Source organism: Achroia grisella, unplaced genomic scaffold (genome assembly GCF_030625045.1).
Source record: "Achroia grisella isolate CSIRO2021 unplaced genomic scaffold, CSIRO_AGI_Agris_v1 utg515, whole genome shotgun sequence".
Taxonomy (NCBI): domain Eukaryota; kingdom Metazoa; phylum Arthropoda; class Insecta; order Lepidoptera; family Pyralidae; genus Achroia; species Achroia grisella.
This window is the reverse complement of record NW_026712908.1, coordinates 3,455,871-3,468,155: the sequence shown is the minus strand read 5'-3', so window position 1 is coordinate 3,468,155 and position 12,285 is coordinate 3,455,871. Positions and strand designations below refer to the sequence as shown.

The 12,285-nt window shown below is 32.3% G+C and overlaps 1 protein-coding gene across 1 annotated transcript in view; it reads right to left on the bottom strand.

Annotated features, from left to right (window-relative positions):
* Positions 1 to 8,990, bottom strand: part of LOC131847008 (uncharacterized) — a 162,362-nt gene extending 153,372 nt beyond the window's left edge. The window contains exon 1 of the mRNA XM_059196444.1: positions 8,847 to 8,990. The gene's annotated coding sequence lies outside the window, so the exon portion shown is untranslated. The remainder of the gene's footprint in view (positions 1 to 8,846) is intronic.
* Between the last annotated feature and the right edge of the window lie 3,295 nt (positions 8,991 to 12,285).

Sequence of the window (12,285 nt, the reverse complement as noted above, 5' to 3'; positions counted from 1 at the left end):
GGTATCGTACTCATTCAACCAAGAAAAATAACAACTTTTAAATATTATTAAAGTCATACTATTTGTCAACAATGGGCCAAAACATTCGTCACATTAGCCCTTAAATCTTATTGTTAACGTTGCGTCAATTCACTTCCTTATTAATGTGAACTGAACCATAGTAAACACCATTGGTCGCCATTGTTAAATAAATCTAATTCATAAACATAAATCAATTAGTTTGACGGTAGATTTCAAGGCGCTGGCGATTGGGTATACCATTTCTGTTACAAGCATATTGTACGTGAATTCACCATATTTTTTTATAACGGTCGAAGTGGGAGCGAGATCTTGACAGATGCAAGATCTTTAGAAGATTCTAAAGATTTCGATGGTATGCCACCAACGAAATTTCTACAATCTTCACCAGCGAAATCTCTACAATCTTCTAAAGATCTTGGCCTGGCTAGAACTGCAGTAAGTTCTATACTTGAACGTATATCTACAGCTGTACTAGCAGGCTCCTACCAAATTTGGCTGGGCAGGGGGAGAAACACTAGCGGTGAAGGTTAGTGTTGAAGTACTTCGGCAAAGGGTTCCCTTAAACCCACACGCGGGTCACAAGTCCCGGGAACTGCTCGGAGTTTCCCTCTCTGCCACATAATGGACCCGTAACCGCACGGTGAATCTTTGGAATGTTAAGAAGTTCGTTTCTCTCTATTCCTCGGAATAAACGAATTTGCGGAAATTATTTATAAGTAAATAAATAATTTTGACGATATGACGGTTCCATTTTCCACAAAATAGGCCGTCAGCTTGTTTGTCATTCTACATATATAAAAATACGAGTTGTTACTCGCGACTTCGTCTGCTTTATTCCAGATTAAAAATAGAAATCTCTAACCTCGTGATACAACATACTTTCAAATAAATTTTAATTTTGTTATCAGAGCCTGTATCAGAACTATCTGTCTTAATTTATAAACCTGTTGATACAGGTTTAAAGCAAGAATGCTAATATTTCGTATTGGAGTAACTAAGATGCAAAATAAATGTAACGAGAATTTAGCTATGATGGAACAACTAATGCGATCCTAAGCTTCTGAATTTTATTTAAAAAATTCTCGTGTTACAATGTTAGTTACCATACTTCGAAACGGCTTGATCGGTTTTTATGAAATTTTATATGCATCTTCAGTAGGTCTGAGAATCGGCTACTATCTATTTTTTTTCATACCCTTAATGATAAGAGTTGTCCACCCCTAATTTTTTTTTTATTAAATATTATTTTGGTCATACTGTGACATTAAAATATACATACAACCCTTTTTCACTCTTCTATCACCAACCCCTATTTTTAATAGTGCTTTTAATTTATATGTCAAATCAACGTTTGTGGGGTCAGCTAGTAAACGATAAAAAACCTCGAAATTAATTAAGATTAGTTCAACAGTTTAGTCATGAACATACAGACAGATAGGCATACAGTATAGATATATTAAAACTCAGTAACAAAATAAAACAAAATTTGAATGCGTTATCGCGTGATCGTAGTATAATATTACATATCTAGTGTTAACAGTTTTTTCGCTAGACATCGCAGGCCTATGTGACAGTGAATGATAACATGATATCAAATTAACATATTAGTGATAAAACCTAGATACCTTTGTCGATCCTAAATCTAAGAATTTATCGTGTAATGACATAGACAGATATACATAGATAAAAAGTTTATTTTTATGAACTGAAACATGTAATTCGCATGTTAAACACGTGTAAAACATAAACTGGCTGAAAACATTTTTGGATAATCTTTTTTTTACTGGACTGAAAAACAGACTATCGACTGATATGATGCCAAGAGACACCAGGATCATATCATCATATGAAGCCCATAATACTGATGTCTTTTTTTTAATAGTTGATAATGGCGTAGTGCATACGCCTGTGTGCGAAATAGGTGCTATAAAAAAATATAGCCATATAAAACGTACAGAGCTGTGAATTTACAGGGTTTAAAAAAAAACCCAGCTTACAAGCAAGCAAGCAAGGCGCTCAAATAAATAATCAGTCGCTGATTTATTGTAACAGAGAAAGCTAACTAAAAACTTATGACAAATAATATAGTTACTTTACAAAGTTGATAACTTCGCAGCGCCTTTTCAGGCACTTTGTACGAAGTCTGTATGGGTATGTCATAAAATATATTTGAACTTGAGCTTTGAAATCTATAAATCAGGATAGATTAACCTAGATCGACAACCTCGGTGGTCTAGCGGTCTAGCACACCGCTTTACGACCGATGGTCGCGGATTTGATTTCTCGCACGGCACAAACATTTGTATTCATGAGTATGATTGTTTGTATCGGTCTGGGTGTTTTCTATGTATAATTCGTATGTATTTACAAAAAAAATATCTATGTATATGTATCAATTATCTAGTACCCATAACGCAAGCTTTAGCTAGCTTAACTTGGGTCTAGATGGCGCTGTGTGAATTGTCCTGAGATTATTATATTATTATTACATTATAACCATATATCTATATATATCTTATTCTTAGTATAAGTATGTAATATTATGTTAACTGTGGTAATTTACCTTCTCGTAATCGTCACGGTCTTAGAAATTATAACACTAGAAAATTTGTGGCTCCACTCGTTAATAATAGTATGTAATATTATATTATCTGTGATAATAGGAAAGCGACGAGACAAAATAAAGACAGAGTGACGTCACGCGTTTGCCAACAAACGTACATCACTGAATGGACAATAACATTCCACGAGACGGCTTGTATTTCACGATGTAAATCAATTTTACACTAGCTTTACAATGCGATACGTTATAAATGCGCTCTGATTGAACCCTTGTCACTTATTGATTGAATAATTTATAGGTTGAACGATTTCAAATTGGACAGAATCGTTTTCGTGTTCTTTTTTTAAATATATCCATAAAAATAAAAGAGATTTGAAAAAAGTAGTTCATTTTATTTTGTTTTCAAAAGAGGACATTCGAAATTCAATTGTAATATGTTTATTTTTGCTAATATTTATTAGAATTTAATTTAATTTTTGCAATATATCGATAATCTATTATTTTGATAAAAGAAGTAATCGTAAGGATATTATTTAAAATTAACACCTGAAGAGTATCTCAGGGTATTTCTAGAAAATGTTTTTAAACAGGTATGAAAAAAGTAGTTCATTGATATAATTATTCTTTTTTTTAAAACAGGACACTCGAAATTCATCTGTAAAGGAAATTCAACGGAACTTTATTTTTGATAAAATTGACTGTAATTTAATTTAATTTTGTGAATATATCGGTATTCTGTTATTTTTAACACAGAAGTAATCGTAGTATTTAAAATTGACATCTGAACTTAATATCAGTGGATTTTTTAGTATACGCACAGATAATATAATGGTATACGTTATTCAGTATACACATGACTTTTTCTCATTCGCACTACACTAAAGTTTACACTGTGACACAGACTATAATAATAGATATTTTTAAATCTAGCCCGAGTAGTCTGTGCCTTTATTTCATTCTTTCTTCTATCTTCTTTTATAAGCCTTAACCTTTCTTTTAATCTAATAACCTAATCTTTCGAGTAATTAGTAGAGATGGAATAAATATGCCATCCTATTAATGAATGAATTTAATTTTTAGGTAGATTTTCCATACAACATACTTATAGATTTGACAATGTTGTTTCGTTCTTGTTTAGTCTGCTCTGCCGTACATAGTATATAATACATTCCTTATATTATCACAGTTTCACATAGTACAACTACTGTACTACTCGTGTCATTGAAGCTTATTTACGTGTCTGTGGTATGCAGCCATTATTAATCATGATGTAATATAAAGTAGTATTTCCTTGGGTTCGATTTGAATTATTCAAAACGAAGAGATAGGTAAACATTTTAGTTAGTCATGTGACTTGCGAAATGCATGCTTATAATGTTAATATGTAGTTTAGTTACATTCCTCAGGAATCACGAGAGTTGAGGAGAGATTTCTTACATAAAAATCTCTCATATTTAATCTATACATAGTATAAACTAAAGCCGCGCCGCTGTCTGTTCGCTTATGTATTTCAAATTACGCATTTCATTTAATTTCATGTATTCATAACAATTTATTATTAAAATTATGATATGTAATAAAATTTAACACAATAGAATTTTATTACATATCATAATTTTAATTAATTAATTATATGTCTAAAATACATGTCTAATAAGGAAAAATGTCAATTTCATAATAATAAATTTAAATGTCATGTATGGACATGCAATATACAATTAATGAATTATAAAATAAGTGTAATAATGGTATTACACTTATTTTATAATTCATTAATTGTATAATAACACTTCTTCAATAAAAAATCCTTTAGTTTGTGTTTAATATCATCCGTATATTATAAACTTTTTAAATCTATAGGCAACTTATTATATAATTGCATGGTAATATATTATTGTTAGTTATTATTGTATAATTGCACTGGTAGTGTGAACTATGCTTCACCACCTCTAGTGTAGGTGACAGCTGACTCTCAAAATGTTGTCTCCTTGTGCCCTCTCTGGTTTGTCGTGCGCAGCAGATTTTAATGCAATTTTCAGCAATAGATAGAGGTTTATATGTATAACACACGCGTGTTATAGTATATAACAAGCCGAGAAATTGAAAGATTTGTAATACATCCGTGCGAAGTCGCTCGTTAGTATAACATAAAGAAATTACTAAGCTATAATTGTAGTCTATATACATGAACAGATCTGCGGAGATGACATTATCATGATCTTCCGATCGATCCCCCGTTCAATTCAAATGGGGATTGAAATTATGACGGCCTGAGCCGAGGTTCGAACCCCTAGCGATGTCAACAGACTAAAGTCGTATCCGCCAGGCAGGAGTAGACGATCGATCACTCCATAACTCCTTCCGCGGCTTTGGAGTACCATCTGCACTCGCCCCTTATCATTCGGTGAAGCTGTAAATAATAGCTTAACTACAATAGCATTAGAATAGCTTCTTATCGTGTAATTTCACTGGCTAATCTCATCATAGAACAGAAACAGCTTTTAATACTGCTTAGCGGCTGATGTAGATGAGACTGAGGTATTTGAAGCTGTCTGATGTCTGCTTTCTGGCTCAAATGGCATGTTTTTTGCCATTTTTCCCGTGCACTTACTTAAAAATAAAAGACGTACTTTCGTACACGTTACCGTGTTTTATTTTTAAATATTAATCTCTGATAGGGGTTAAAAGAGCATGTTTATAATATTGACCATTTACGGATGTGATAAAAAATGCAGATGTACTGTACCTTGTTTGTTTTAAGTAGTATCCTCAATTGAATTACATTAATTAATTTTAAACGTTAACATACAATGAATAGTGGCTTTCTTTTTTTTATAAATCAATGATTCATTAATACTTTAGTATAAGTATGATAGTTTAGTATAAAAAATGCAATAAATATTATTGTATATTATTTGTTTTATTCTGACTATTGTACAAATATCTGAAATTGTACAAGATAACCTATGGTTATTCTCATGGTACCTACCATCTAACTTCATATTAAATATCAATAAGACCCATCATGCCGTTTTTTATATACTATGATGGTGGCAAACAAGCATACGTTCCATCTGATTGTGGACTTTTACCATAGCCGTGAAAAGGTAAGTAACAAATAGACAGGGAGACTTAAATTATGCATGAAAAATAGAATAAATCAATGAAAACAAATCATTATACACACTACTAATAGAAATATCGTCTTTGAAATTAATTATGTTCGATTTTCGAATATTGCAGACTAATGAAAAAACACATTACACAGTACACATTACTATGTATGTAACACTCACACATATGCATATATACTGTTTTCTTTATTGGCTGTGCAATTGCCAGTGCCTGTGATTATACAAGTATAGTATCTTGTCACTAGTACCTTAATAATGTTCAAACTTGTAATTTAAATTAATTATGTTGGAATTTCGAATATTGGAGACTAATGAAAAAATATTTCTCACACTACCATATATATGTATAACACACACACACACGTATATACTCTTTTCTTTATTGCCTGTGAAACTGCCAGTGCCTGTGGTATTAGAAGTATTTTTACTATAAAACCTTAATAATGATCAAACTTATACTTTAAATTAATTATGTTCGAATTTCGAATATTGGCGACTAATGAAAAAAACATTACTCACACTACCATATATTAAACACACGCACACGCATGTATATTCTTTATTTTTTTGCTTTTAAAACTGCCAGTGTCTGTGATTATAGAAGTATAGTTTTTAACAATAGAACCTTAATAATGTTCAAGCTTAAAATTTAAATTAATTAGGTTCAAATTTCGAATACTGGCGACCACTAAGCATTATACTCCAAAAACGATTATCAATTTTCATAAAAGAATATTCGAGAATGTTCTAGAATATCACAAGAGCTATTACTTCGTTTGTGGTATTAGTGGTATTTATTTTCACCATTTTACTGCACTTAGTGGTCGTTTGTCATTGCGTTACATGCACTGCATACATATGATGCAATGAATTCTTGTGCGACAGCCAAATAATAATGTTAAGTCGGAGTTTCATCTAGTTTTAATGCATTTGTTACATTAATTTTATTTATTTACAGCAATATCGCGGTGCCCGTTGTGCCTCAGTGGTTTACTCTACCGATTGCATCTCCATAGGTCTTGAGTTCCAAGCAGACAGTTGAAAAAACTTAATACGAAAATTACTATTTATTCTATTTCTCTATAGCGATATCAAATAAATTTAAATTGTTTGACCGTAATTACATTATAATTATTGTATCAAGTAATATAATTACTATGAATGAATTTCAATACAATGTAAATTTTATATGAAAATAAATGTAAACTTTATCATTACATAGTATAAAACAAAATTGTCTGTCGCTGTCTGTCCCTATGTATGTTTAAATCTTTAAAACTACGCAACGGATTTTGAAGCGGTTTTTTTAGTAGATGAGTGATTCAAGAGGAAACTTTACGAGTATATATATAATACATGTGCGTGCGAAGTACTCGTGCGAAGCTGGGTCAGTAGTTAGTATAGTATAAAACGGAGTCGTTTCCGATGTCTGTACGCTTAGATTTTTTAAACTACGCAACTATGCTAAGTACGCCCATATGTACTTTGAAATTATGTGCATTAAAGTATATTATCCATCTCTACGCCAAATTTCATTAAGTTCCATTCATCCGGTTAGTTGCGAAAAATCTTCATTATCCAAAATCCATATTTAAAACTCGTGTTAAGTATTAAATATGGCTTTTGGACGAAAAAGTAGAACCAATACTGAATTTGAACACAAATTTTTTGGCATTCAAACAAAACATACTGACTTTGTTTCATTTATTTGTGTGAAGTAAAATTTAACTGTTCTCAGAAATGTTAAATTGTTATAAGCTTGGCATGGCTATGACATCAGCTCTTGAAGGTCCCCAAAAAGAAATAAAACAACAATGGGATATGCAAACTCCCACATTCTATAAGTCGGTATCATAAAATAGAACAAAATTTGTCGATAATTTGACTTGATTTGTAAGTAATCTTTCATTTCTTTAGCGTTTACTTCAATATAGCATTTATTTAAACAAATAAGATTTATGAAAATTAAAAATTAATGTCTTAATTGGTCTTTAATTTATTTTAACTTATTTATTTACAAAAAGAAATATCTATGTACTTATTTATATCAGTTGTATAGTACCTACCCATAACACAAGCTCTGCTTAGCTTGGGACTAGATAGCGCTGTGTTAATTGTCCACGGTTATTTATTTATTTAAAAAAACATATAATACTACATCGTTGTAGTCAGTTCTCTTGATACAATCTAATTTCTCGTTAAATTTAATTAGGATCAGTCGTGTAATTCAGAAAAGTTATCAAACTGACAGACAGACAGACAGACTATTTAGAATATATAATATTATTATAGATTGGCGCTCTATTTTTTTCCGCTCAAAAAGAAAGGAGTACATATTCAAAAAGATTCTATAAAATTACCCATTATTTAATACATATAGGCGTGTAAATTTATTTTATTATTCACATAAAATTTATTTCACTGTATATTGTAATGGACAAAAAGAATCATCAGAATTGTAAAGTTCAACGCCATTCAAAGTGGTCAAATTGTCCGGTGTTGCGTCCGATTGCATATAAAGCTCTATCTTTGCTCTACTTTACTAACTTCATCTTTACGCCTACATTGCAATCCATGTGGGATGACTGTAGTGCATTCAGTAGTAAAGCAAAGCGCCATATATATCTATAACTATATGTATCTTTAAAAAATATTTTGTCATTGTATACATACATTATAAATGTAATTGTTTGAAAATAATCTCAAAATTAGCCTATTATAATATAAAAAAGATTATTTTTTTATCCAAGAATATGATTTGCTTATGTTTAATATTTAGTATTTTCCACAATAATAATATTCACCATATTAATACGAATTAATAATATTGTAACTAAAATATTAACACAAATAAAGATTATTTTATGCCTTGAAAATAATTTTTAAAATGCCTACAGAAACATACAAAATATTTTTTTTAATGTTTTATATATTTTCGCAAACACAAATGTGCAAAAATATTTACATAGTGCGGGACGCATTTTAACCGGCACCTGTTTTATTAATACCATTACAATCTGCAAACACATTCTACCTACCTACGTCATCTTATCATATTTGAATATAAAATACCTGACCAAAATCATGACGAAAGTTATCTAAAAACCTAATAAAAAAAACAAACATACCTTTTTATTATGTGGCCAGTACGATTCACACACAATATTTATTCACTTTCAACACAGTTTTTTAAATTTCGAACGAATCGCGAATTTTATTTACGTTTCGAATGCCGAATGACGGCGTCAGTGCGCGAGTCACGCGTGCTCACACCGCGGTTCAACAACTGAGACTGGCGAATGGATGCCGGCCGGCGGCGACCGCGAAAATGGTTTTCCAATTTTCGCGGTTATGTCAATAGGGCATGACAATGTGATATAGAGTACAGCTGTAAGAGTAACAAATAGAGTAGTCGTACATACTAGTTACGAAACGAAGTACTCGTTACACTGTCGTTATGTTACTAGCTAATTGGAAGTGACAATTCGCAGAGCACAATTTTTTTTTTAAGGATGGCAAAAGGCTGTTCACTTTTGGAGGATGACAATATGATCATGAAGTCAGTTCAATTAACATATCCATGCAAACTTCTCGTCATGTTCCGTGCCTGTGTAACTAATAGTTACTATAGTCTTCATGAAACTAGAGTACTCTTACATATACCTGAACAACTGTAGCCAATACATGACGGGATGGCTATTAAGTAAATGACGTGATTTTAATGATTTTTCGATTGTTTCAATCTCTGGTGAGGTGTAAGATTTGGCTCGACTACCTCATTTCTCTTCTTAATCTCCTCAATCCCATGTGAGGTTTTTCTCATTTGGCCGGCCGGTGGTCACTAAACAATGGAGAGGCTGCTGTACTATTTGCGTTCGAATAACCGCACTAAATATGAAGTTGTCATTCAGCCTTATATTTTTAAAGATATGCTTTACTTAACTTTATGCAGATTTCGTTCCATATACTGCATTTTATCTTGGATGAAAATATTACACCTAAAATTCTGATATGTATTATAGTTATTTTATTATAGCTGACTCGTTCCCACGAGACTCTCTATCTACGCCTCATGTAATTATGGATACCAACTCTGTAACTAGGAACTACAAAGTACCTGTAACCAGGTACGTTACAAGTGTTGTACTAGTTACTTTGTAAATACTGAATGCAACAGTGCTACTGTGGATTATGGTATAAGAATCATCTCTGTATGAAAAATTCTCCGCCTAAACACGTTAAACTATGGTGGCGCCAAGCTTACGTCACTAGGAACAATATAATTTTTGTACGAAACTGTGATATCATATTTTTAGCACACCATATTTGCAACCAGTTGTTCGCATATATTCATTTTGAAGGTTTTATTGGCATGCTCAAACCCGCCTCAATTAAAACAAAACAGTTTATTTATGAAACTATGCAAGCTCTTTTTGTAGAAGCATTATGCGTTGGAACAGGGCAGGTGGCAACTCTTATAAAACGTAGAGTTAATTTCTCTATCAGTATTGGTACTGCAGCAAATGGGCAATAAAGGAAGGAAGTAAATATGCATTAATCTATACAAATAAATAAAATTAAAGTTTGTAATTACAAATTAACAGCTTTTCACTATCTGTTTTTTGTTAAAACAAATTTGTCTGTTTGTTTATTCTATTTAATCTCTGAAATGGCTGGACGGATTTTGACGGAGTTTTCACTCACAGATAATGCTAATGTTGTAAGAATTAACTGAGACCAATTTAATTTTAGAAATGTTGTTAATTGTAATAAAAAAAAGTTAAATTTTCACGGTCGAAATCGCAGCTATCTATACCAATGTTATAAAGACGTAAAGTTTGTAAGTTTGATTGTGCGGGATAATCTCCGGTACTACTGTTCCTATTTTAAAAATTCTTATAATATTAGATAGCACATTTATTAAGGAAGGCTATACCCTATATTTAACTGCTTTTCGAATGAATAGTAGAAAACGAAATATGACTATTCAAAAGTGTTTATATTTAAGTTTATTTGAATAAAGATTATTTATATTGTAAGTAATATTAAGTTTATTTGAATAAAAGATTTCTATTTCTATTACACATTCACTGCTGCTCGTTTTTAATTACGAAACACACGTGGTCGACATTCAGAAATTAGTTTTGTAAGAGGATTATATTGTCCCTACTCTGATAACATTGTATCATGATAACATGCTTGTATTACACAATTTGTAAGCGGGGATTAAGCAGATAGACTTAACATTGAAAGGAGGGGGAAAGGGGATTGTAATGTGGACTGATGTTATTGCTAGCAATGTACCATGTCAGGTTGACCTCCACGCGGTTCCCCCTGGAAACCATCGTGATAAATTCTTGGTGAATTCGTCATGATTGGCTAACTGACCTGACCTCATGTTCATCTTGTCATCCTCCACTGATGCCCCGCCAGCGTAAACCGTCAGCGCAGGCGGGTGTACCATTCCGTTTTCATCCATAACATAAAACATTGAAAGGAGGAGGGGATAGTAATGGGGACTTGTTATTTTTAACAATTTGACCTGTCATGTCGACCTCCACTTGGTCGCCGCTGGAAAACAATGTGGTTAATTCTTGGCGACTTCGTCGTGATGGGTTAACTGGTTTAACCTCATGCTCAAATATAAATAATAAATAATATAATAATAATCTCAGGACAATTTACACAGCGCCATCTAGACCTAAGTTAAGCTAGCTAAAGCTTGTGTTATGGATGGCGTATTAATTTACATTATTTATATTTTTATTCGGGCAGCTTCGGAGTGGTACCTATTACTGAAAAGCTTAAAGAATGTAGACTTAGGTGGTATGGACATATTCTGCGTGAACCTGAACACATTGTGAGAAAGTGCCTTTCCATGGCTACAACAAAAAGAGGACGAGGCGGGCCACAAACTACCTGGTTGACAAATGTCCATAGGGACATGAAGGAGTTGGGCCTGTCAAATGACGATGCTTACCAGCGAAATGTACGGCGCCCCAGTATTAGAAAAGCCGACCCCGAGTAACGGGAAGAGGCGAGGATGAAGAAAAAGAAGATATTATTAATCGGGTTTTAACACGAACTAATTTTATGGCAAATAAAGGTATTTACCTGTTTCGACGTTTCGACTAGATTGCACTAGCCGTGGTCACGAGCTGACTGGAGTAACAGCGATGTCAATGTAGATAGGTGACAGCAGTTTTTTCATCTACCGTCACTAGATTGTTCAACAAAAGTTCGCGACACACAGCACTCACGGTATCCGTACACTTATTGACTATACCTTTATTTGCCATAAAATCAGTTCGTGTTAAGACCTGGTTAATAATATAAATTAATACGTCCAATTAACCACGACAGTTTCCAGCGGCGACCATGTAGTGGTCGATCTGACATTGTTAACTATGCCCTATCCCCATATTTCATTTTTTTTTAAATGGATTTAATCATCCATAAACTATCCGGTTAATAATATAAATAATGTATATTAAACAAGAAAGTTTAAAAATAAAATATTAATTTAATTTTAAAAAGTCCTTTAAAAGCTGAATATTTAGAGACTAA